At 40.4% G+C, this 24,775-nt stretch overlaps 1 long non-coding RNA gene across 1 annotated transcript; it reads right to left on the reverse strand.

Moving 5' to 3' along the window:
• Nucleotides 1-904: 904 nt before the first annotated feature.
• LOC132440389 (uncharacterized) lies at nt 905-24,775 on the reverse strand. Its single transcript, XR_009522559.1, has 5 exons — nt 24,709-24,775; nt 16,949-17,308; nt 16,209-16,322; nt 14,117-14,239; nt 905-996 (listed from the first exon to the last, which is right to left on the reverse strand). It is a non-coding gene; the product is annotated as an uncharacterized lncRNA (long non-coding RNA).

Consider the following 24,775-nt stretch of genomic DNA (forward strand, 5'->3'; position numbering starts at 1 on the left):
ATTACACTCTTCACAAGTTAGAAAAACACTGTTCAAAAAACTGAGATAAGGGCTTCCCTGGTGGCGCAGCGGTTGAGAGTCCACCTGCCGATGCAGGGGACACGGGTTCGTGCCCCGGTCCGGGAAGATCCCACATGCCGCGGAGCGGCTGGGCCCGTGAGCCATGGCCGCTGAGCCTGAGCGTCCAGAGCCTGTGCTCCGCAACGGGAGAGGTCACAACAGCGAGAGGCCCGCGTACCACAAAAAAAAAAAAACAAAAAACAAAAACTGAGATGAGAAAGAGCCCATAAACGAGTCTATGTCCCCCAGTGTAAAATGCACTAAACGTAAATATATCATAGAAATGAAATAAAAATGGTTCAACTGTAGTGAATCATTAGTGAAATGCACTGTTTGGAAATACAGTGTAGAAATGGAATAAAAAGACTTAACTCCTTCCAGGGTAGAAATGTTGCACAGAAATGTAAAAGAGATATGGTGCAAAAATTCCTTCGATCCTGCTTTTTATATACCAGCATTTCTACATCTACTCCACTGAATACAGAACCAAAAGGAGCTTCCTTGAGTCTGCATTAAATATTAAAAATAACCTCATGTTGTAATATCTGGGAGGTCTTTTGCTTTTGAAGACATTGCTGATTAGGAAGAAACATGAAACGTTCCATGTTTATCAGAGTGCTATTAGAACATACAGAAAAAGTGGATTGCTTTCAATTACTCCAATTATGATCATGTTCTAGTAGCAATAAAAAGAAAATGTCAGTATCTCAAGGAACTTCTTAACATTTCAAGCCAAGCTCATGCCTGTAGAGTAAAGATGTGAAAGGTGGCCCATTCTGACTCCCAGTATTATAGTGAGAGTCACATGTTTATCAGAAACTCACCTACTCTGAAAGGTCTGTGGCTTTCTTAAAACCATGCTGATCTGGAGTCCTTGCCCCCTCATTACTGTTCCTGTTCCCAAAGCACTTTGTGTCCACCTTCATTAAGGCGTTTCTAGAGAGAAGATATTTTGAGATATCAATCCAGGTTGTTTTTTCCATATATCTTGTAGCCAGCACCCTTTTTTCTACGATTCAGGCGGAAGAATAATCTTCTAAACTCACTGTATTCATGGGAGAGAATTGTTTAGCCTGGAGGATACAGTCAAATTCTTGGCTTTTAATTTCAGATGAAGGTACTTGACACGTATAACTAAAGAGTAAACATGGAAAGCAGGTTAACCACAGGGGAAGGGAGAGTGTCCTGAAGGCTGTGGCCTTATATGTTCAAGGATATCTTTGTTTTCTCCCCATGTTTAAGCTGGAAATAGAATTCCATATTTCCTTTAATACAGTGCAAGTATTATTTGGGGGGCTTCTTGCATCCAGTGCTGCTTTGGAGACATGACATCAACCTATTATATCTCCCCTTCCTTTGCGTGTGATCTACTTTCCTCTTTGAAGGCTTTGGGAATTTTCTTTGTGATCTTCTAAAATTTCACCTTTTTGTGTCAAACTGTGCCCGTGTATGTTTTTCAACCAGGATCATACCGTCTGCCCTTTAAAATTGAGAAATTCTCAGCCAATATTTCTTTAGCTATATCTTCTCCTGTAATGTTTCTCTTTCCTGGAATTCCTATCTTAAAGAGGTTGATATTCTCCTTCTACCGTTTTAGATCTATTAGCTGTGTAATCATGCTTTCTCTTTATTCCTCTTGGGTGCTTTCCAGGAAGGGTCCTTAGCCTGGTATTTCAGATCAATAATCTGTTCTTTGACTATATATGTTCTGCTTTTCTACTCAGATACTGATATCTTTATTTCAAGTATATTTTTCCTGACCATAATGGCCCAATTTTTTTTTTCCTTTATAATTGCTTGTCTCTGCTTTTTGGTACAAATACCTTCCTTTGTCTCTTTGAAAGTTCTTTAAGTGCCTGCTCTCCCTGATGGTTCCTTTTGTCGCCCTTTGTCTGGATTGTCTATCCTGTTATCTTTACTTTGTTTAGGGGGAGAGGGAGACAAACTTCCTCTTTACTATCCCTCCTCCAGATAACTGTGCCTCTCAGGGACGCACCTTGCATCTCTGAGCAGGACCATGCTCTTTTTCAAGATGGTTTACTGAGTGTAGAGGGCCAGCTGGTCTACCTGCACATGCTATTAGGTCTTCCTCACCTGATCAAGTCTTAGACCCCACTGCTATTTGCTTGTCATCCTTTGCCAGCCCATGTCTCTGTTGCTTTCGTTCAGCCATGAGCATCTTGAGGGAAAGATGGGAGCATATCTTAAACGGAAGTCCATTCTAGCCCCCATCTGAATAATCTCACTCTGTGGCCCTCTGTGATACTACTTGTCCCAAAAACAAGACCCGACTGTCTGTCTTCCCTGAGGCTTCCCCATGGTTTTCAAGGTCATTGCTCAAACCCATCAACCTCTCTATCATTTTGTGTGGTGTCTCAAGGTTGGATGTCAGGGAAATAGCCAGCAACCCATTAGTTGATCACCTTGACAGCAACTAGAAATTCTCCTATCACTGGCACATTTTTTACATCCTCTTATTTTGTAGTCACTGGATGCTGAAGCCCAGGATGCATGAGTTGCACTAAGTAAATTTTTAAATGGGAAAAGGAGCATTAGTAATGGAAAAGATGAGAAGTCCTTGTTTTCCTTATCCCCCTAGTGGTTTCAAACTCTTTTGCAAACCGTAGGGTTCAGCAAATTACCCAGGGGTAGTGGATGGGTGTTTAGCGTTTCAAGCTCCCTTCCCTATTTCAACCACCTGCCCTACTTCTATCTGCTTTACTTTAAGGTGGTTCATGTAAGACTTAGGTGAATAAAAGGTTTCAAGGATAAAAACAAGGTTTGAAAATCATATAGTTTTACAAAGCTATATGGACCCAGCATTGAATAATATGATCTATACTGAAGTTATGAGGAAAGCAGTTTACCAAGCACTTTCATAGATGATATGCCATTTATTTTTCTCTAGACACTTTGAAGAAATGCTATAATGAGAATCATTTTTAAAAGGTGATTCTTACAAGGTCATGTGGCTAGTAAGTAGTAGCCAGGTTTACCTAAGTGTGATTTATTTTCTATATTGGAGGTCAGCAAACATTTTCTGAATAGGGTGGGATAGTAAATATTTTAGAATTTGTGTTCCATGGGAACTCTGTTAAAACTACGAAACTCTAGTTTAGTGCAAAATTAGTCATAGACAATATATAAGTAAATGAACATGGTTGTGTTCCAACAAAATTTTAATTATGGACATTGAAATTTGATATTATACAATTTTTATATGTCACAAAATATCATTCTTATTTTGATTTAATTTCAACCATTTAAAATGTAAAATCTACTGTTAGCATGCAGGCTGTACAAAAAAACAAGCAATGGGCCAGATTTAGCAAATGGGTAATTGCTTGCCAACTCTTCACCCATCTGATTATAGCAGGACTAGAAGTAACAGTAATTAACACATGTTGAGAGGGCAGCCCTCTAACAAGCTCGGTTCTGGAAGAAATCCCATGCCATGGTTAAATGGTCCTGGTTGGGAAAATTAGGAGCAAAGACATCAGGTAGATAGAGCAGATTCACTGAGGCAGATGGGGGCTGTGGAGGTAATAACTGCTTGAAGTTTGTTTAAAATAACTCTATTTAAAAAATTATTTGGGGCTTCCCTCGTGGCGCAGTGGTTAAGAATCCGCCTGCCAATACAGGGGACACGGGTTCGAGCCCTGGACCGGGAAGATCCCACATGCCGCAGAGCAACTGAGCCTGCGCTCTAGAGCCTGTTCTCTGCAACAAGAGAAGCCAAGACAATGAGAAGCCCACGTACCACAACGAAGACTGGCCCCTGCTTGCCTCAACTAGAGAAAGCCCATGAGCAGCAACAAAGACCCAATACAGCCAAAAATAAAAACAAATTAATAAATAAATTTATATAAAAAAATATTTGATCTTTACAACATCTCATGTGCTTATTCTTATTCTCTTCATACAAATGAAGAAACAGGACATGTTCTAGTAATAGGCCTGATGTCTCAGAAATAGTGTATGTAATCAGGATACAAATCTAGAACTGGATGAAACCAAAGTTTATGTGCGTGTCCATCGTACCACATTGCATCACATGGGGTGGGGAAAAAGAGGAAAGAAATATAGCAATGGGCACGACTATATGCCAAGTTGTGAGAACTTGGTGTATTTTCAGGGAAGACCCCCATCACCATTTCTCTGAGATTCACAACGTAGCATGAAACAGCTGTGGATTCCAGGTTAAAGCCTGGAATCGCTGAAAAATGCCTTCTGAGTTTTCTTAACAAAAGTGAATTTCCTGTATTAAGTGCTTAGAGAGCCATCCAAAATTGTCAGTATTTCACATCTCCGGACCCAGGGTTGAATAACACTATCTGTACTGAAGATATGAGAAAAGGAAAACCATCTTCAGATAAGAGAATATTACCTTTCTAGCAAATGGAATCAAAATGCAATTAGAAATGGTAGTGTTATTAGCTTTTTTTTTAAACTCACTTTTTCTGACACAAGGGGATGGGATACTGATCTTTTGTTCTCCATTCATGATGTCAGCAATGTCGTGCTCAAAATAAGAGGCCATTTCTCTTAATCGGCAGTTCACTCTGCATTCTAAAATAAGCTTGGCCACACATATTTTAGAACTAGGTCATTCTTGCTCCCCAAGATGCTAATTGCCAGAAAGACACAATGCAAACATTGTTAGACCATAGAAGAATGGAAACTTGTAAAGACTAATAGTGGTTAGAAGAGAGTCCATTGCTAGTAAGCAGATCTTAATCCTGGCTGTGGTTCCAAGTTCACATTTCTTCTTGGTTCCAAGAAAAAATAATATTAAATACTGACCACAGCTTCCATGATGACAGATAGGCAGCTAACATCTTACGGAAAAACCCAAATGAACTTTTTGGCTAACCCAATATATATTTCTTTCTATCTTCTACTAGTTTTCAGAGATTGGGACATGACTGTGTTTGGAACACAGTTGCTGATACTATTAACTGAACTTTGGAACCAAGTACGTAAAACGGGGGAAAAAAACCCCCTGCAATTTGATTCTTTTCTACCCAACATTCTTCATCAGAACTGTAGAACTCTAGTTCTGTGAGGAAACTCAGATCACCCCTTCTTTGCTTCTCCGAGGGTATCAATTTGATTGGTCAGATTCAAGGATTTTTTTTTTTTTTTTTTTTTGCTGTATGCAGGCCTCTCACTGTCGTGGCCTCTCCCGTTGTGGAGCACAGGCTCCGCACGCGCAGGCTCAGTGGCCATGGCTCACGGGCCCAGCTGCTCCGCGGCATGTGGGATCTTCCCGGACCAGGGCACAAACCCGCGTCTCCTGCATCGGCAGGCGGACTCTCAACCATTGCGCCACCAGGGAAGCCCTCAGATTCCAGGATTTTGATTGAGCCAAGTATAGTAGTGAGCAGGGTCTAAAGGTCTCCTACAAAGGCATGGGTCTCCCGTCTTCTGCTGCCATCCATAAGAAGGCAGCAGTAAGGCCACACATGGCTTCCTTCCTGATGCTGAATGCCAGCCGTCTCCCTCTGTCTTTTCTCCTTCTTGTGTCTACACTTCAAAAGTGGCAAGTGGACAGAAGACCTGTCCTTCCATAGCACTTCTGGCTGAACTATCTTTCTTCTGTTTCATCCTTCTCTGCAACTGGATAGGAGGAGAAGGGCCACAGTTGCTACCTTTCCTGTGTTCCTGATCTGTTGTTATTCAGTCTTCTCTCTCTCAGTGATATTGGCTGGAAGATGGTATAATCATGAGACTCAGGTTATGGCTCAATAAGAAGAGTGAAGACCCCATTAGACCTTGAACTCGGGCCATGTACTTTGGGCCAACCTTCCAGAATTCTACTAAAGTGGAACATTGTTCTGTCTTCCATCAGTTTCTGTTTCCTGTGTGCACATACATCTCTCCGAAGAACTTCATAGGGAGAATAAATATGGTGTAGGATTCAAGAATGTCTACTCCCCAATGATATTAATACAATAATTAATATTATCAAACATTTTAAGAAGACTTTGTTTAATTAAGAGAGGAATTCAACCAGACTTTTAAAGGAGATAGATTACATAAACAGTAAAACTGTGCCATTTTTAAATGAGTTTCCTTTTCCTCCAGCATCATGTTAGAGTTTAGCCTCACTCAAAATTCATTTCCTACCCATCAACCAAAGAAAATCTCTGGTATGTGGTTCCGGAAATAATGAGGATTGAATGGATATTCATAAATATTTTAAAACTGTCCTTGATATTTTTTGTTGTTGTTATTTGCAAACTTGAATTTTTAAAAACCTGCCCAGCTAAACTCACATGATTATTATGAGGATGAAATGCACTAAAAGGTCAGAAAATGCTTTGAAAACTGAGAAATGATACAAATAAGAGGACTTTAAAAAATGAAAATGTTGAAGTCTGTAACCTGAGATGCTATAAGTCTAACAAATAATCATTGTAGTGTAAAAGGAAATATGGAGAATTCATTCCATCTGCTCAAATAGGAACATTTCTGCTTCTTATTAATCCTTCTCTGCAATCCCACTCTTGGACTTTTCAAGTGTATTTAATTTTTGCATTGAGGAAATTGTTAAATTATTCGGAACAGAGGGTCTTTAAACACGTACCCAGCATCAGTGTCTCCAAATTGTTTCATTCTTGCTTTGATATACTGTTTCCTCTAAAGTGGGGGGAGATTGAGATGAAATCAAATAACGAAAAAGAAATTCCAGACCTTAAAAGGGCTGCTAGCTTGCAGAGGGTGCAAGGAAATAACTTTCTCTGAAAATCAAGGAGCAGAATCAATTTTTATTCTCTGCTATCAAGTCCAAGTCTAAATATATATCAGTTGGATACCAGCTGGATCAGAAAAAGACTTTCTTTGTAGCTAAGCTCTTATTCTGGTCAAGAAATATTTCTGAGTGTGCACATTGTTATTTCTTGCTTCAACCCAGTGGGAACCTCACAGATGTTCAAGAATCTAGTTTAACATTGTAGTTCTCCCCCAAAATAGATACAATGCTGCTGAGTATAAAATATCACCAACTGTAATACTGGGTGGTCCACTCCTCATGTGCCCAAATGCCCTAGTGAATTCATCATCTGCTATGGGCAGAACTGTGTCCCCCAGAAGTCATATGTTGAAGCCTTAACACCTAAACTGATTATATTTGGAGATAGGAATTTTAAGGAGGTCATTAAGGTTAAATGAACAAAACACCAGAAAGCTCTCTTTTCCACTCTTCCTTCCTTCCTTCCTCCCTTCCTTCCCTCCCTCTGTCCCCTTCTCTCTCTCCCTCCCTCCCCAGCTCTCCACGCACAGGCACAGAGGAAAGGTCATGTGACAGCACAGTGAGAAAGTGGCCATCTACAAGCCAGGGACAGGGAGAGCCAGAAACAAATACTGCTGCCATCTTGACCTTGGGCCTCCAGCCTCCAGATTTGTAAGAAAATAAACATCTGTTTTTTAAATCACCCCCTCTGTGGTATTCTGTTATGACAGTCCAAGCTGATGAATACACTATCTCTTGCTTAGCTATTTCATCAACTTCCTTATGGACCTTAGGAAGCAATAAGAGTTGGCCAGCAACAAAGAAGGAGGGAGAGCCTTCCAGGAAGAGGTGATGGAAAGCTTGGGAAGCTCACATCACAGATGCAGAGAACGGCAATTGTACAATACCAGTAGTGATGTGTTAGTAGCATCAAGTGGTGTTTAGGATGGAAATGAATAACAATGAATAAATTATTTTAGTTCTAGACTTACAGAATCACAAAAGGTGAGAAGAGATTACTAATATTTTTATCACACTTTATTGAATTTGGGGGAGATATTTTTTCCCGTCATGAACCTGGGACACATCCCATTTCATTCACTTCAGTGCTTAAAGCTACCCCAACCTGTCATCCAACTCACTCTAATTTTACCTTGCTAATTTCTACTTATACTTCAGATTTTTACTTAGCTATCACTTCCTCTCCAGGCCTCCTTGCCATCGAACCTTACTGTTTAAGGCCTATTTCAAAGCTGCAATAAACATCAGGGACTGGTTCTTAAAGGGGCCTGACGATCTTTACCTAGAAACAGTAAAATCATTTTACCTGTGTTCATTTGTCTTAGATTTCTGACTGTTCCCCTGCATTCATCCACTCCTCATTCTGTTAGCCAATGAGACTGATTTTTATTACATGTGAATAAACAGTGACACCAGAGTTCTTAAAACCCTACAACAGCTTTCCATGGAATGAAGTCCTTTCATAGACTGTCCATGATTTACCTTCCCAAACTCTCACTATCTTCTTTTTGGCAAAGAGCACCAGAGCCAGACACCAGTGAAAGCTGTAAAGATAGATTTTATTTAAAAAAACAAAAAAACAAAAAACTATTGCAATAGGGGAAAAGAGACTTCAGTATAGAACTGAGTTCAATTTTGAATACAAGGAAAAGTGGTGATAGCCAAGGATCTGGGTTGGGAGGGAGATGGTCAGTGGATGGAAAATTACTAAGAGGAGACGTCAAGTGTAGGGGGGATTCTTGCTAAGCAGAACTTGTTGAAGGCAGGCCGGGGTGATCAGATAACAAGGGTGGGAGATGAGGAATTTGATCAGCTTTTGAGGCTGATCAGATAACAAGGGTGGGAGATTCCTGCTAAATTAACTCAGCAGCATTCTCACTATGACTGGGCTATGCAGGCCCAGCAAGGACAGGGCTAAGGGTATGGCTTAGTCAGGAAGGAAGCCCAGAGGAGCTGGACTAAATTTGGGTCCAGGAGAGAGTCTTTCTCACCCTCCACCTGCCAAAACCTACATTTCAGTTATATCACTCCTCTTCCAGTAGGACCAATGGGTCACGCTCCCTCTGCTTCCAGAACTTGACTCCCAATGACCTCTTGGCCTGGCCCATGTTCCTCCCCTCCCCTCTAATCTGGATATCCCTTCAGGTCTCAGGTTAAACACAGTATCCTCAGGATTTCTTGTGATGCCTCCAAGACTAGGCCAGCAGCCTCGTAAAAGTATTCACACTTGACCAGTTAGAGCACATCTCTCCCTTGGCTGTAGTGACCTATTTCCGCAATGCCACAAGCTCCTGGAAGGCAGAGGCCGTGTCTGCCTTGTTCTCCGCTGTGCTGGCAGGCAACCCAGTGCCTAGCACACAGGAGGCATTCAGCACATATCTGTCAGATGTATGGATGATAATGACCATGACTCTCCCTTTATTCTAAATTCCTGTGGGTGTGACCAAACATGAGAATCAACAGCAGGTCCTACTCCGGGATCCAGAATGGCCTCTCTTAGGCATCTGAGGCTGAATATTCCCAGGGAGTGATTACAGGCTGAGGACAGGGCCACTCTTACCACGCAGGGAGCTAGAGGACTTACCCCTCGATGGTCCAGTGGAAATCTCATCAATCTACTAAATAAGGTGATTTTTCTTAGCATACTGAGAGCTACTCCCTCTTACGGCCTTTCACCAGGGAGACTTGCATCGGGGGAAAAGAAAGAATCCGATATTTGGGGGATTACTGGACGTGGGCTCTGAAGTGACACTAATTCAAAATGTCACTGTGGTCCAGCAGTCAGAGTATGAGGCTTATGGCCAGGTGATCAATGGGGTTTAGCTCAGGTGCCTCTCATAGTGGACCCAGTGGGCCCCTGAACCCACCCTGTGGTTATCTCCCCAGTCCTGGAATGCATAATTGGAAGAGAAAAACCCAGAAGCTGGCAGAATCCCCACATTTGTCCTGGGAGAAGCTTGCTGATCCCTCATCTTTTAAGAAGGGAACTCTCCTCCAGGGAGATGACCCTTTTCCGCAGGTAGAAGTCCAATGGTCACCCTCCATTATTCCCTTTAAGGGTCTGAGGAATGAAGGACACGTGTAAGAATCAATAGTTGATTGATAGTAAAATAGCATCTTTATTTATCTGTGTAGCTCCCCAAAATGCCATATTCAGGAAAGAGAAAGGTGACTTAGAGGATCAGTATTGTGCCTAAAGGCTGAAGTTCATGCTTTCATGGGCAACAAACTGCTAAGAAAGATGATGCAAGGCTTCTGTCCCCAACCAGCTATAGGATTTTCAAAGAGAGGCCCTTATGAAGTGTGCTTCTGACCAGCAACAAGAGGACAAGAAGACTAAAATTTTCTGATCCAGGAAAAGAAAGAGGTGGGGTTGGGCATACAACCAATAAACTTGTACTTATAACACAGCGGTCACACACATAAGCATGGCCCCCCAAAGCTTATAATTAGTATGGAAAATTATCATAAATAATTCATTAGGAATCTGTGAGTATGTATATATTTCAAGGTCAGAAGAGACACTATTAAAACATAAGTATGCATTCTCACAGCGAGAGGCAGAGACATTTGGGGTCTCCTGGTCTATCACTTATCCCCATCCACTAATTCCTTCCTAGCCTCTTTCTAGCTAGTACATTCCTTCTAGCCTCTGTATGACCACCCTCACTGATGGAGTAGTCACTGTACCCCCGGAGGAATCTTAACCCTTTTGCAGACTGTTCTCATTACCATTAACATGAGGCAACTCCCTGTAACTCCTTCCCTTCCACAGCTTCTGTTTTCATCCTAACACCTTGCCACTCAGAGTGTTGGTCACCGACCAGCAATGCCAAATTCTAACTGCTTGTTAGAAATGCAGAATCTCGGTCCACTCCCAAAACAGCTGTATCTTAACATCTATATTTTAAGAAGATCCCTATCTGATCTGCATAGACTTTAGTTTGAGAAGCATTGATCTATAACTACAAAATTAAAGTCTAATGCAGTTTCACAAATTACCCCATTAGTACTTAACAAGGGCATCATGTCCACATCAAAAGATGTCAGGATCAGCAAAAGAAAAAAGAATAAATCTACACTTTTTAACCCATGGCAATGAAATAATTTCTGGATTTCTGATATTACACTGTAGTCCATATACTAGACCAACAAGCCCTGGTAGACAAAAATTAATTCTGTTTTAATTTTAATGTTGTCTCTATGTGTAGGTAAGCTAAATTTTGCCCAGTAAAATTACTTTTAATGTAAAAATAAGTTTAAAAATGAGTGCACCCACTTAAAATAAATGGACTGAGTATTGCTCAATTTTTGTCAGCTTTTTCCAGCTCATCAGGATGGTGGAAATCAGCTGAAGTATATTCTTTGAAAGTTTTGATTAAATAGGAAAGTACATGATGGTCTGTTCCAAACCATGACCTGACAACAAAGACAGCTGTAGGAAATTTGCTGGCAGACTGAGTCTAACAGGTCAAGGAGAAAACTAGACCAGCTTGAAGAATTCTACAGAATCAGAGATGGAACAGACTTTAGCAATGGCCTAGTTCAACCTTCTCCAACCACAGATGAAAAAAACTGAGAATCATGGAGATGATGTCAAACGCCCCAAAGCACAGATAAAAAGTGACCATGGCAAGTATCCAAACATGGAAAACTGGATGCATTAGTTAAGTACAAATATTTTACTTTTAACAAAATACAAAATAAATTTGCTAATCACCTCACTTCCTTTATGACAAACGTTAGCCCATGTGTGGTTTAAGAGCTTTATTGAGGTATAACTTATATAAATACAGTTCACCCATTGAAAGGATACAAATCTATAACTTTCAGTAAGTGTTTATGGTTGTGCAACTATCAACACAAATCGGTTTCTTTTAAATTTCTACAGTTTAAAAATTTACCTTATGCCTCTTTGCTGGTGATATTCCCCAACCCAGGTCCTAAGCAACCACTGACCTGCTTTCTGTCTATAATTTGGCCTTTTCTGGCCGTTTCATATTAATGGAAACACCATGTATAATATCTTGTGTTTGGCTTCTGTTACTTAAATAACATTTTTGAGGTTCGTAATGTTGAAACTTGTATCAGTAATTTATTCTTTTTTATTGGTGAATAATACTCTACTGTATGTGGTATATCGCATTTGTTTATCCATTCAACAGTTAATAAAACTTTGGGTTGTTTGCAGTTTGGGTTATTATGAATAATGTTACTATGAACATTCACATATGTTTTTGTGTGGGCCTGTGTGTTTCTCTTGTATAGACTCCTAGGAGTAGAATTGCTGGGTTATATGGTAAGTACAGCTTCCAATTTTTAAGAGATTACCAAACTGTTTTCAGAACGGCAGTTCCATTTTACATTCCTATCACCAATGTATTTGAGTTTCAGTGTATCTGCATTCTTTCCAAAATTTGGTATTGTTTGCCTTTTGGACAGAAATGCTGAAATCCTGAAAAATGAAGATCAAGATAAATAATTAGGAAGCCTGAACCTAGGAGAATGTAAACCATTCAGTGTAACTAAGAGAATTAAATAGAAGAAAAGAAAATTATGTCAGCAGTATTTTCTGAGAAAACTGAGGGTACATCACCTTTATAATACAAGAAACTGAAGCTATGTAAAAGCAACAAGTAGAGAACAAGGAAAAGTGCTTAACATATTAAATTATATATTACAGAAAAGAGAAAAATCAGTAAAAAATATCAGAAGACCTAACTGAGGAAATTTTTCAAAACCTAGTCCAAAACGACAAACAGGTGGAACGTGTGAGAATAAAACACAAATGACACAGATTACTGATAAGAATTCCAGGAGATGACTGAATTACAGTGGGGAGGGCAGAAGTATAAGTGAATAATAAATGATAACTTTGCAAGGCTGAAAAGAGAGGCAGTTTTTCACATTGAAAGTACTTCTAAGATTCTAATAGGAAAAATGAAAGAAAAAACAACACATCTAGATAGATCATGACAATTTTCTCAGCTTCGAGGATACAAAGTTCCTAAAAGTTTGGAGAAAAGAAAGAAAAGAGAGAGAGAGAGAGAGAGAGAGAGAGAGGAAAAATAAACCACAAAGCCTAAAAAGCCATATGAACATGACATATTGCTTCTCGTCAGAAACATGCCTTTCTAAAAATTAATGAAAAAATTATTTTAAATATAGAAATCTACCCCCAGCTAAACACATTTTAGGACACTCACAGTTTACCTCATGCTCCTTTTCTTAGAAAGCTACTTAAGAACATTCTCCAACCAAATTATAGTAAACCAAAAAGAATAAGATGTGAGTTCTTAGAATTAATGGGTCCAGCACAGCTGAACAAGTGGAACCACCCCAGAATACCTCTGTGCAGCAAGAATAAAACAGTTTAGAGCAAGAGAATGAAGGTTCCAAGGGCCAGCTTCCCAGAGAAAAGGGGGAATTCTATAAACTACAGAGAATGGAAGACTCGCCCCCTAAATTTTGGAGCTTTTCATTTTGATATGTGATGTAATTCCAAACATCTCCCTCTCTCCCTCTATCTCTGGTGGGATGAGAAATAGAAATGAGGTTTTATTGTTACAGCAGATGAACTAAGTTAGTGGAGAAAGTCAGTTGAAGTTGGCATCATATATGTGAGATATAAAGGTAAAAATAACAACAACAGTAATAACAACAACTACCATTTTTGGAGTAATTTCTATGTACCAATTACTACCTGAGCACTTAATGTATATTAACTCAATTTTCCAAACAATTTTATGACACACACTCTATTTTCCCCCTTTTACATACTCTCAGGAAGGGCAAGAGAAGGATATTGTCATGCATGGTTTTGGAGGCCATTTGACCACATATATATACATATAAATCTTAAAAATAGACATTATCTTTGACCCAATACTTCCACTTCTAGGACTTTACACTAAGGAAATAATCAGATGTTTGGTAGGATGTATAGACAGAGATCTTTAAAATAGTAAACAAGCAAACAAAAAACCCTGAAACAACCTAAAGTTCCAACAATTTCATTTGTTTAAATAAATCCTCTTAAATGAATTACAGGCTATCAATGTAGTGAGTTATTTTTCAGTTACTCAAATGAGGTGGTAAGAATGCCATAACGTTAAGACAATTCAAGTTCCCTAAAAATACAAACAATTTGATACTATTTGGGGGTGTTATGCAACAGTACGGAATTATGAGTCATTTTGTTTTCTTCCTTTGACTATACTATACATTCTATTGTTCTTATAAAACTAAGCACTTTTTACTTTTGCACTAGTTAAAATAGTAATTTATTTAATAAGTACCCACCAGGAGTCTCATATATTCCAGTTCACGTGCAAAGCTCTAGGAGTGATTCCACAAATAAGTATCACGTCTCCTCAAGGATCTTCCTTAGGTCTAGAGAAACTTTGCAGAAATCAGTATGAAGACCTGAAATGAGGGTGAAAGACTTACATGTAGAAGTAGAAGCAGATGGAGGTCTTGGTGTCCTAATTATACCATGTGCAACGTGTGGGTGTTAATCGGCTACAAGCATAGCATGAAACCATAGGCCAATGTGGCTTGTAATATCCCAATGCCCCCTGAAGCTACGTATCTAGAAGTGCGGCATCCAACCCAAGGGCTTGTGATGGTGTGGCTGTTTTGAGCTGTGGCCAGACTCCAGCTAGAGGACTCTGTTCAGTTCTGGGGAACACAATTTCAGAGGGACATTGTCAAGTGGGTGTCCTGGCAGATCTGGTCGTAAGAGGAATGGGAGAGGCAACCAGTGAGACTTAGCCAGCAGAAAGCCCTCAATTCCATGAGGAAGACCCACCCATTCCTTCCATCTCCTCTAGTCAAGTAAACAGAGGTTGAAGGAGAAGAAACCCTGTCTCACATCCAACTCCACCATCTCTTCTGAGAGAGATCCATCACCTTGTGGGAAAAGCACAATGATTTCTGACATTAAGGTGCTTGTATATGTCACGCAGATCAATTCACAGAATATTTACTGCTTACCCATTGTGAGTCAGGTAATCTACTACACGATATGCACCAAGTAGAGTATTCAGTTCTCACAACAATCCTGTGATTTGGGAATTATTATACCCATTTTGCGGGCTGTTAAACTGAGATACAAATGAATTAGTAGTGTTGCAACCAGCTTTTAAACCAAGATTGGGGACTCTCAGTGTCTGATCGTTGCACCATGCCATGCCTCTTCCACTGTCAACTGTGAAGAATGGAGCTTTAAGGAGAAGCCAGCCCCTGCCCTGAAGAGTCATGCACTCTGAATGCTGGCTGTAGCAGTGCTTCGCTGGAGGGAAGGTGCCAGCTTCGAGGGGGCTCTCCACGTGCTGTGTTCTCACTGGCAGCTCTTCTAACCTGAGACCCACTTTTCAGCATTGCCTTCAGACTCATTATGTCCTTCTTGGAGACAAGGACAGTGGTTTCTACACGAATATCCCCTGTAATAAAACTGTACCTAAAATACCCCCCTCTTCTCAGTTGCATTCATTCATATCTCCCTGCTAATTTCCTTTAGAGCACTTTTCATAGAATAAAATGATCTTATTTGTTTACTTGCCTATTGACCGTCTCTCCCTAAAAATGGAAGACCCATGAGATCAAATCCCTCTTATTTTACTCACATGCTTCATTCCCAAGGTATAGAGAGGTCCTGCTATAAAGCACTCACTGCTATTAATTGAATGAACAAATGAATGAATGAATAGTACAGGAGGGACCTCAGAGAAGTAGGTCAGTCAATACCTGTCTTCCTTACCCAGCGGTAACTGTTTTATTCTCTCAAAAGACTTCCTGTGCCCAAGTGTATCAGCCTTAAATATCATTTGGTTTTTTTCATAATTGTTCAAGTAACAGTCATGTTAAAATTGGTCTGTCCTTAGAAATTGGTTCAATTTTTGAACTTACCACATTGTCTTATAATTAATTGCCTGTGAATCTTCCTTCCATGGTAGCAGGAGCTATGTTTTATTCAACTTTGTATTCCCAGAACTTACCATACTTCTTGGCACAGAAAGTTTTATTATATATATATTTTTAGTAGATAAAAGAATGAATAGCAAGAAGACAGCTCAATTACCCTATAGAAGTGAATACTTTATTGTGCAGTGCTTTTGATATACAGATCTTTCTCAAGTTACGACGGGGTTAAGTCCCTATAAACCCATCATAAGTTGAAAATATCAAGTCAAAAATACATTTAATACGCCTAATCTACCGACCGTCATAGCTTAGCCTTGCCTACCTTAAACGTGCTCAGAACATTTACGTTAGCCTACAGTAGGGCATAATTATCTAAAACAAAGCCTATTTTATAATAAAGTGTCGAATATCTCATGTAACTTATTGCGTCCTGTATTGAAAGTGAAAAAGAGAACGGTTGTATGCTTACAGAACGGTTGTCGGTGTATGGATTATTTATCCTCAGGTCTGTGGCCGAGAGGGAGTTGCAGCTAGCTGTCACTGCCCAGCATCATGAGAGAGTATCTGACCACACATCACTAGCCTGGGAAGAGATCAAAATTCGAAGTACAGTACCTACTGAATGCATATCACTTTCACACCACCAGAAGTCGAACCATTGTAAGTTGGGACCGTCTGTATTTGATACTGGTTAAGAACTTGAGCTTTGCCGTCTCAGACCCTGGAGCTGAATCCTCACCCTGCTCCTTTGACAAGGAGCATGATTATTGTATGATAACTAAGCTGTAATATCAGCTAATATCCAACCAGCGAAAGAGAACCACTCTTGCTATTTCAAGTAAAGAGGGACTTAATGCAGGAAAATGTTTACAATGATGCGGAAAGGGCTGAAGGAGCAAAAGAGAAGAAAAGATTGTTACCCCTAAATCAGCTAGTTTTCTACCCGCCCCTGTGAACGCTGACCTGTTAGCTGTTGTTACCGAATTGTGCCACTGCAGTCAGCAGGATCCCCGAAGCCGCCATCCCCCCGCCCCCACCGCCCCCGGAGCTCGCCAGACATCATCCATGTGGCTGGAGCCCACAGTAGCCTGTCTTAAATCCCCCGGCCCTTGCTCATGTCTCTGCTAAAGTGGACAAAGACGGTTCCTCCTTCCTTCCACCCTCCGATCTCCCTCAGTGCCTCCCGTTGGTAAAATTAAATAAGCTCACTGATGGTAGAGTCTGGGAGATGCAGTTTTCAGTCTCCAGCTCAGTGGTCCAGAGCAGCACTTCTCACACCCTGTCTTCTGGGGGGTCTGGTTAAAATGCAGATGCTCCTCTTAGCAGATTGGGTGTCAGGTGATGCTAATAGCTCCAATCTTCATACCACACTCTGAGTTGTAAGAGACCTTTGAGGATGCTCTCCAGGTGGCTGCAATGGTGAGTCAGTGACAAGCCAGCACATCTTGGGCACACATTTTTCTCTCTGAGCTTTGATTTCCGGTGAATAAAATGGAGATAACAACATCTGTCTTATTTTTCCCAGGTGCTGGTTAACTTCAGGCTGCCTCGTGATTCCTCAGAAAGTTACTGAAAAATAGAGATTTCATGTTTTTAACCCAGAGATTCTGACTCAATAGGTCTTGATTAGGACTCATTCTAATAAAGTTCCTCAGCTGATGCTGGTGAGCAATGAGGTTTGGGAAGACTTGTTTATCTCGTAGGATTACGGTGAGCATTAAATCAGGCATCATGCAAACATTTATCACAGTGCCTATTGCATAATAAGATAAATAACTGCTTGCTATCGTTATGATCATTGTAATTAACTCTAACGGAGAAGATGCATGTGAAAGCATCTAGCCCAGTGCCTGCCACACGTTCCCCACAGTCCAGACTGGTACCCAGTGGGAGTGTAAAAATGACTTAGTAATTGACTGGCTGGCAGCACATGTATTTTCACTTTGGCTGATTACAAAATATAAGACCACGTTTTAAATGATCTATAAGACACATTCAGCATGTGGAGTGTGAAATTCTATGAAAAATACCAAATCTCATTATGAGGACATGGCACAAATGGCTTCCTAGGCAGATGGTTGGAAGGTTCTCTTCCTAGAAGGATGTCTCAAATCTGAGCAAGAGAATATTTGCTTTGAACCTTGTTGGACCATGTCGGCAGCAGAGGGAATTCTGGACAACGTGGTCTGTTCATGCTCTTGGTCTGCCTCACTCCATATGACTCTGAATTTATAGATCTGATCTGTCAGGGATTTTTTGGGTAAAATTACAAGGTGTGTCTTATTGTTTTCTTTCTCTGCTGTCTGGTGTTTTTGCTTAGGAAGAATGTTTTTAAGACTCCAGAATGTCAAGGTTGGGGTGAGGGGTGTGGGCGGGATCAATCTCAAATAGAATCTCAAATAGAAATTGTGTGTCATGTGCTTTTAAAAAAATCTGTAGAGTTTCTTCCAGATGAATGATATCAAAAATGCACCCTGTGAAAAAAGTGCTTCATTAAAAGGCATGAAGGAATAATGAGATGGTAATAACACCATTTGGAACAAGATATTGTACAAAATATTTATTTATTTTAAAATAATTTTATTTATCTATTTATTTGGTTGTGCCAGGTCTTAGTAGCAGCAGGTGGGCTCCTTAGTTGCGGCAGGCGGGCTCCTTAGTTGTGGCATGTGAACTCTTAGTTGCAGCATGCATATGGGATCTAGTTCCCTGACTAGGGATCGAACCCAGGCCCCCTGCATTGGGAGTATGGAGTCTTAATCACTGTGCCACCAGGGAAGTCCCTACAATATATTTTAAAGGCAAAAGAAAAAGGGAAACCATGTAATGAAATCGCTAGGTTGACCTTGGGCAAACTTCTGCAGTAGAGTACACTCTGCAGCAAGTATCTGATCTTGCACTTCTATCTCATTATCCTGGTGAGGACTTTTCCCTCATTTTCAAGACCTGGTAGCTACTAATATCTCAGACAGATGAAGAAATATTGAAGGTGTCTGCACCGCATGCATGAGAGTCAAACAAAGGGGCTTGAATCTCAGTTTTCCCATTTATTAACTGGGACAAGTGGCTAGTTTTCTTGCATTTCAGTTTTCCAATGTATAAAATGCGGTTGAATGATTAAGCATATGAAGTATCTGGCACAGAAGAGAAGTTTACTAACTCTTAGGCATTTTTCTATATCCTTTATCTTGGCTCTTCCAATAGACAGAGAACTTCAAACAAATAACTTATCATCTTCGCTGCCATTTCCTTGTCTGTTCAACAGAAGTCATAATCCATGCCCTAGTTTAATCATTAGGTTGTTGGAAAGTCAGGGATACAGGGGGACATTTTGAGAAGGACTGATCACATACATGGGATGCAACGGCACCATCTGTTTCATGGTTTCTCACTTCCTTTGAGGGAACAAGGGCTCATAGCAACTCTTCCCCCGACTAGTGTGGGTTAGTGACCCCACGTTCAGCCCTCTGGGAGCCTTCTCATTTAAGAACAGGAGATAAAGGAAAGGTTCACCTGGAGAAATAATTCATCATCAGTGGAGTACTCAAACCAATGGAGTAAATTTTTCTAGCTCAAGGCATTTTCCAAGGTCTTCAAATTAGACCAGTGTAGCTGACGCCATGAAACATACCCAGTTAGGTAACTGCTGACACACACATTTTTCTTTCTGTAAATGGTTTCCAAAAATTCACATTTGAAATTTCAAGCACAGTTCAGGGGAGCCCTATATTTCATTATTCTCAGGTAAAAATTTGAGAAAATGGTTTCTTTGCTAACACAGAAATGGGGATTAAGTGCATAAAAACACAGAATTATGCATTTCTTTTAAGACTCCCATACAATAAAACTTTCCAAAACTATGTTTTATATACCACCTATTTGGTGTTATGTAATAGGATTTTCTTTCAAAAAAAGATTCTGTGGTGAAATTAATTCAGGAAACACTGAGTTAAAACACAGTCAGAAGTCTGCAATATTTCTCAGAAAATTGCTTTATAAATTTATAAGAGCAGTTACAGTGTTCAGCCGTCCCCACTCTTATTTGGTTATTGAATTTCACTGTGAAACTGTGTCCCTAGGAAACTTGCTACTCAAAGTATGATTTTTGAACCAACAGTATCAGATTTACGTGCAGCTTGTTAGATATGCAGACCCCCAAGCCCATCCCAGTCTTCCTGAAACACATTTTAGCAAGAAGCTTGGTGATGTGAGTACATATTAAAGATTGAGAAGCACTGCCTCATGCTACTACACACATTGGCTACAAATTATGGAGTAGTGATTAGGTGCACACAAGGGCTTTTCTGAGGATCCCTCCAAGTGTATAGATTGAATAATAAGCCAGCTGAATGCTAGAGATAGAAACCACCTTGGAAATCATCTACTTCAAAGGACTGCAAACCACCTTTTAGTGGCATTAATGGGATGTTCCATGGAAAACCCTATAAGAAGGAGAAAATAATCAGAACTCTTCTGGTTGAAGCCAGGGATGGCTCCTTCTCTCCTGACACTCCTGGTTCTTCATATGTTGAGTAATTTAAAAATTTCGTCCTGGAGACGTTAATGTTATATTTGGAGATCCTAGATTTGATTACTAGTGTTTTTTGTTTAATCAGGCACTTAATTTGATTAGATTCAAACAGCAAACTCTACCTCTTGGGTGGTAGTTCAAATTTAGGTTCATTTGTTTTCTTCTTAGCTAGAATTTGTCCCATACTTGCGTAGTTCATGAGTCACCCAAGAGATTGGGAAGTTTATACTTAGAAATTCAGGCTCCCTTTTCTGTCTCCCTCCTTCTAATTATCTTCCCTCACTTTCTGGTCAATGTGGTCACTCCTGTCTCTGTCCTCTGATTTTACAGCCCAGAAAGATGGTAGATTTCATTTGGTTTTGATCTTAGAATTTTTAAGAAGTGTTTAGTGAGGTGTTTTGCTTTTTTGCTTTGCTTTGTTTTTGTAGACATGCAAAATGGCACTGCCTCTGGCGTGACTTCAAGTCACTTGCTCCTTGCCGTCCTCCTTCCTCTAGAATTAGTCTGCTTCTGGTCCCTCTCCAGTAACTCTAGGTCATGTTTTATCTTTTTCCTGCACAAGTGATTACAGTTATTTGTGAGAGAATCATGGCTGGTAGGAGGCCCCCCTCCTTTTTTTTTTTCTTTGAAAATGCCTTTATTTCACTAAGTATAGAATTTTAGCCTTCTCTGATCTCCTTTCACTTCTTTTTTTTTGTTTTTATTTTATATTGGAGTATAGTTGATTTACAATGTTGTGTTAATTTCAGGTGTACAGCAAAGCGATTCAGTTATACATATACATGTATCTATTCTTTTCCAGATTCTTTTCCCATACAAGTTATTACAGACTATTGAGTAGAGTTCCCTATGCTATACAATAGGTTCTTGTTGATGATCTGTTTTATATATAGTAGTGAGTATCTGTTAATCCCAACCTCCTAATTTATCCCTCCTCCACCACCTTTCCCCTTTGGTAACCATAAGTTTGTTTTCTAAGTCTGTTGGTCTGTTTTTGTTTTCTAAATAAGTTCATTTGTATCATATTTTTGGATTCCACATACAAGTGATATCATACGATATTTGCCGTTGTCTGAAATGGGCAGAAGATCTAAATAGACATTTCTCCAACAGAGACGTACAGATAGCCAAAAAGCCCTTGAAGAGATCCTTAACATCGCTAATTGTTAGAGAAATGCAAGTCAAAACTACAATGAGGTATCACCTCACACCAGTCAGAATGGCCATCATCAAAAAGTCTGCAAACAATAAATGCTGGAGGGGGTATGGTGAAAAGGGAATCCTCCTAAGCTGTTGGTGGGAATGTAAATTGGTACAGTCACTATGGAGAACAGTATGGAGGTTCCTTGAAAAACTAAAATTAGAACTACCATATTATCCAGCAATCCCACTTCTGGGAATATATTCGGAGAAAACCATAATCTGAAAAGTTACATGCACCCTAATGTTCACTGCAGCACTATTTACAATAGGAGCTCCTTCCCATATTCCTCCTTCCTCTTCCCTCTATAAATGCCTAAAGCAAACTCTAATCTCGTAGTTTAGTCAAATCATGACTCAACAATCTATTGAACCAAGATTTTATGGACAGTATAATAGTACTGGGTGAGGGGTGGGGAGAGGACAGAAGTTCAAAATAGGATAAAACCTTTAGTGTTTTAGTCTATTCTTCTAAGAGTTGGGTTGGCTTAATATTTCATCTTAGGTTGGCTACGATCCAGGGTGATAAGTGTTCTTTCCTGGGAGACCAGTAAACGGGATTCTATTCCCAGTTCCATCATTAACTAGCTATGTAGCCTTGTATACATCATCTTACTCCTCTGGGACTCAGTTTTCTCATCTGAAATAAGAGCTAGTGGTTCTAGGGAATCTGATTTCCTGTTACGTTTAATGCTGTCTCATTTTACCAAAGCAAAGTGGCTAATTCTTGGACCCCAGATGCCTGGAGAGTTGTAATTAGGATACTTTACGCTCTTGATTTTTCACATTCAGGGTTATTAAACACAGCATCATACTGTGAAGACACTAAGAAGAGGTCTTTTGTTCCTCAGAGCTTAACATACAGCACATTGGTTCTTCTTCTAATTGGGTTCAGGTCATTCTGAACAACCTCTTACACTTTCAGAGTGGGATCAGAGAAAGCCTGGCAGACACAGGGGATTGCATAGACATATGGGAACAAATTCAGGCTATAAACCTGAGTTCATTTATGAGGCAACCAGAGCTCAGGATTAAATACAACTTAATTTAGTTCTTCATGGAGGGTGTGTTTTGAAGTCATAAATATCAGGGTCTATATCCTATTTCCCACCTAAGAACTGTGTGTCTTGGGCAACTTATTTCCACTTTCTGAGCATCAGTTTCCTCAGGTGTAAAACTGAAATAACAATCTCTATAGTTTATATAGAGCTATGAGGACACAATTAGTAACATATTCAAAAGATCTAGTACAATGCCCAACATGTAGTATTTTTTTTTTTTTTTTTTTTTTGCGGTACGCGGGCCTCTCACTGTTGTGGCCTCTCCCGTTGCGGAGCACAGGCTCCGGATGCGCAGGCTCAGCGGCCATGGCTCACGGGCCCAGCCGCTCCGCGGCATGTGGGATCTTCCCGGACCGGGGCACGAACCCGTGTCCCCTGCATCGGCAGGCGGACTCTCAACCACTGCGCCACCAGGGAAGCCCGTCTACACCATTCTTGACAGTCTGATAAAACTATGCTTGAACAGTTACAGTCTAGGAAACAGTACTAACCAAGGCGTCAGTTCCTACACTGGACAGCTATTTATCAGTAGAAATCTCTGTGTCTCAAGAACAAATCTGTTTTTACTTCTGCCTTAAGGTGCTTCAAATAAGTGATGTAATACTATCTCCCTCCAACCATGCTGCAAAGTACCAAAAACTCCCTGAGGTTGAACATCCTCAGTTCTTCTGTTTTTATGTGACATGTTTTAGTCTATTCCCTGCCCCCTCTCATATGGTCAACTTATCCAAAATGGGTCAAATTATTGTAGTTAAACACAATAAGTCAGGTGTGTCTACCAGCACATAACAAAATACAACTGCTAGTTCCTTCATCATTTTACATATCTAAGAAAATATTTTAAATATTTAATCCGGGGAAATTAAATCAATGTATGTGTAGTGAACATGTATGGTTTGCTTCCCTGGAGTATTTTTGCACTTCATGAGGGGATGGACTCAATTGTTATTTGGAGATGCCCACTCCCCCACTCTCATGTTGTGTGGTTTAAGTTAAGCTCACCCCTAGTCCTAGAGAAAGAGGATATGAAACATACCCACCCCATGATAACTGGCCCAGTGGGGGGCCCACGACCTAAACCAATCCAGTTAGAGTGCACTTCATGACTTCAATTGGTCACACTTCACACGGTCGTTTTTATGCTGGATTTAAACCGAGTAGGATGCAGCCTAAGAACTGCATTGAGTTAGGTGGTGCCTCTGAGATCCTAATGGAGAATGAGATCAGCGCAGAGAAAGCAGAGCCAAGATCCAGAGAAGAAGAGAAACCCAGGGCTTCCCTGGTGGCGCAGTGGTTGAGAGTCTGCCTGCCGATGGAGGGGACGCGCGTTCATGCCCCGATCCGGGAAGATCCCACCTGCCGCGGAGCGGCTGGGCCCGTGAGCCATGGCCGCTGAGCCTGCGCGTCCGGAGCCTGTGCTCCGCAACGGGAGAGGCCACAACAGTGAGAGGCCCGCGTACAGCAAAAAAAAAAAAAGGGAAACCCAGTCCTGCTGGCATTGTTTGAGTACCTGTGCAACCACACTTGAAGTCAAATTGATTCCTGAAGTCAAGTTGATGAGTCACACAAAGCAATACGTTCCCTTCTGTAGTCAAGTCAGTTTAAATCAGGTGTTTTATTACTTTAGACTGAAATAATCCCAATTAATAATAGACTGGAGTCCATTCAAGATCTTGGGAAAGAAAATTAAAGATTGTCTTGGTTCTGGTGCAAGTTTATAGGCAATTTTCTGAGTCTATTTAGACTTGGATAAAATTGGTACTTCATGTCCATTCTCAGAGGAAATCCAAAGATGTGTCCACAGAGACCTTCAAGAAAACTTGTGAGAATGGCATTCATAGAGGCATATTACTAACAGAAATTAATCCTGTCTTTCCTTTGTTGATGGATCAAATATATAAGATTGGAAGATGCTACACGGAGGCAACAGCGGACTGCCTCTCAAGAACTGGAGAAGAAAACCATTGCACTCTTGGAACATAAGCTGGCACCTAATACATAATGTGCCTTTAGGAAATGTGAATTGAATGAACAAATGAGTGACTGAATATATTACCCTACAACTGCTCATTTTTCCAAACCTAGGTCTTCAGAATCAATACATATTCAAAGACAGAGAAATGAATATGATATTTACCCAGCCCACAGCCACCATGAGGAAGCTTTAATCTACTTACATGGTAATCCCCAAGGTACCCATGTGGACGATCTGGTGTGCGAGTCAGGAGAGGTCAGTGCCCTGGC

This window comes from Delphinus delphis, chromosome 17, assembly GCF_949987515.2.
Source record: "Delphinus delphis chromosome 17, mDelDel1.2, whole genome shotgun sequence".
NCBI lineage: Eukaryota > Metazoa > Chordata > Mammalia > Artiodactyla > Delphinidae > Delphinus > Delphinus delphis.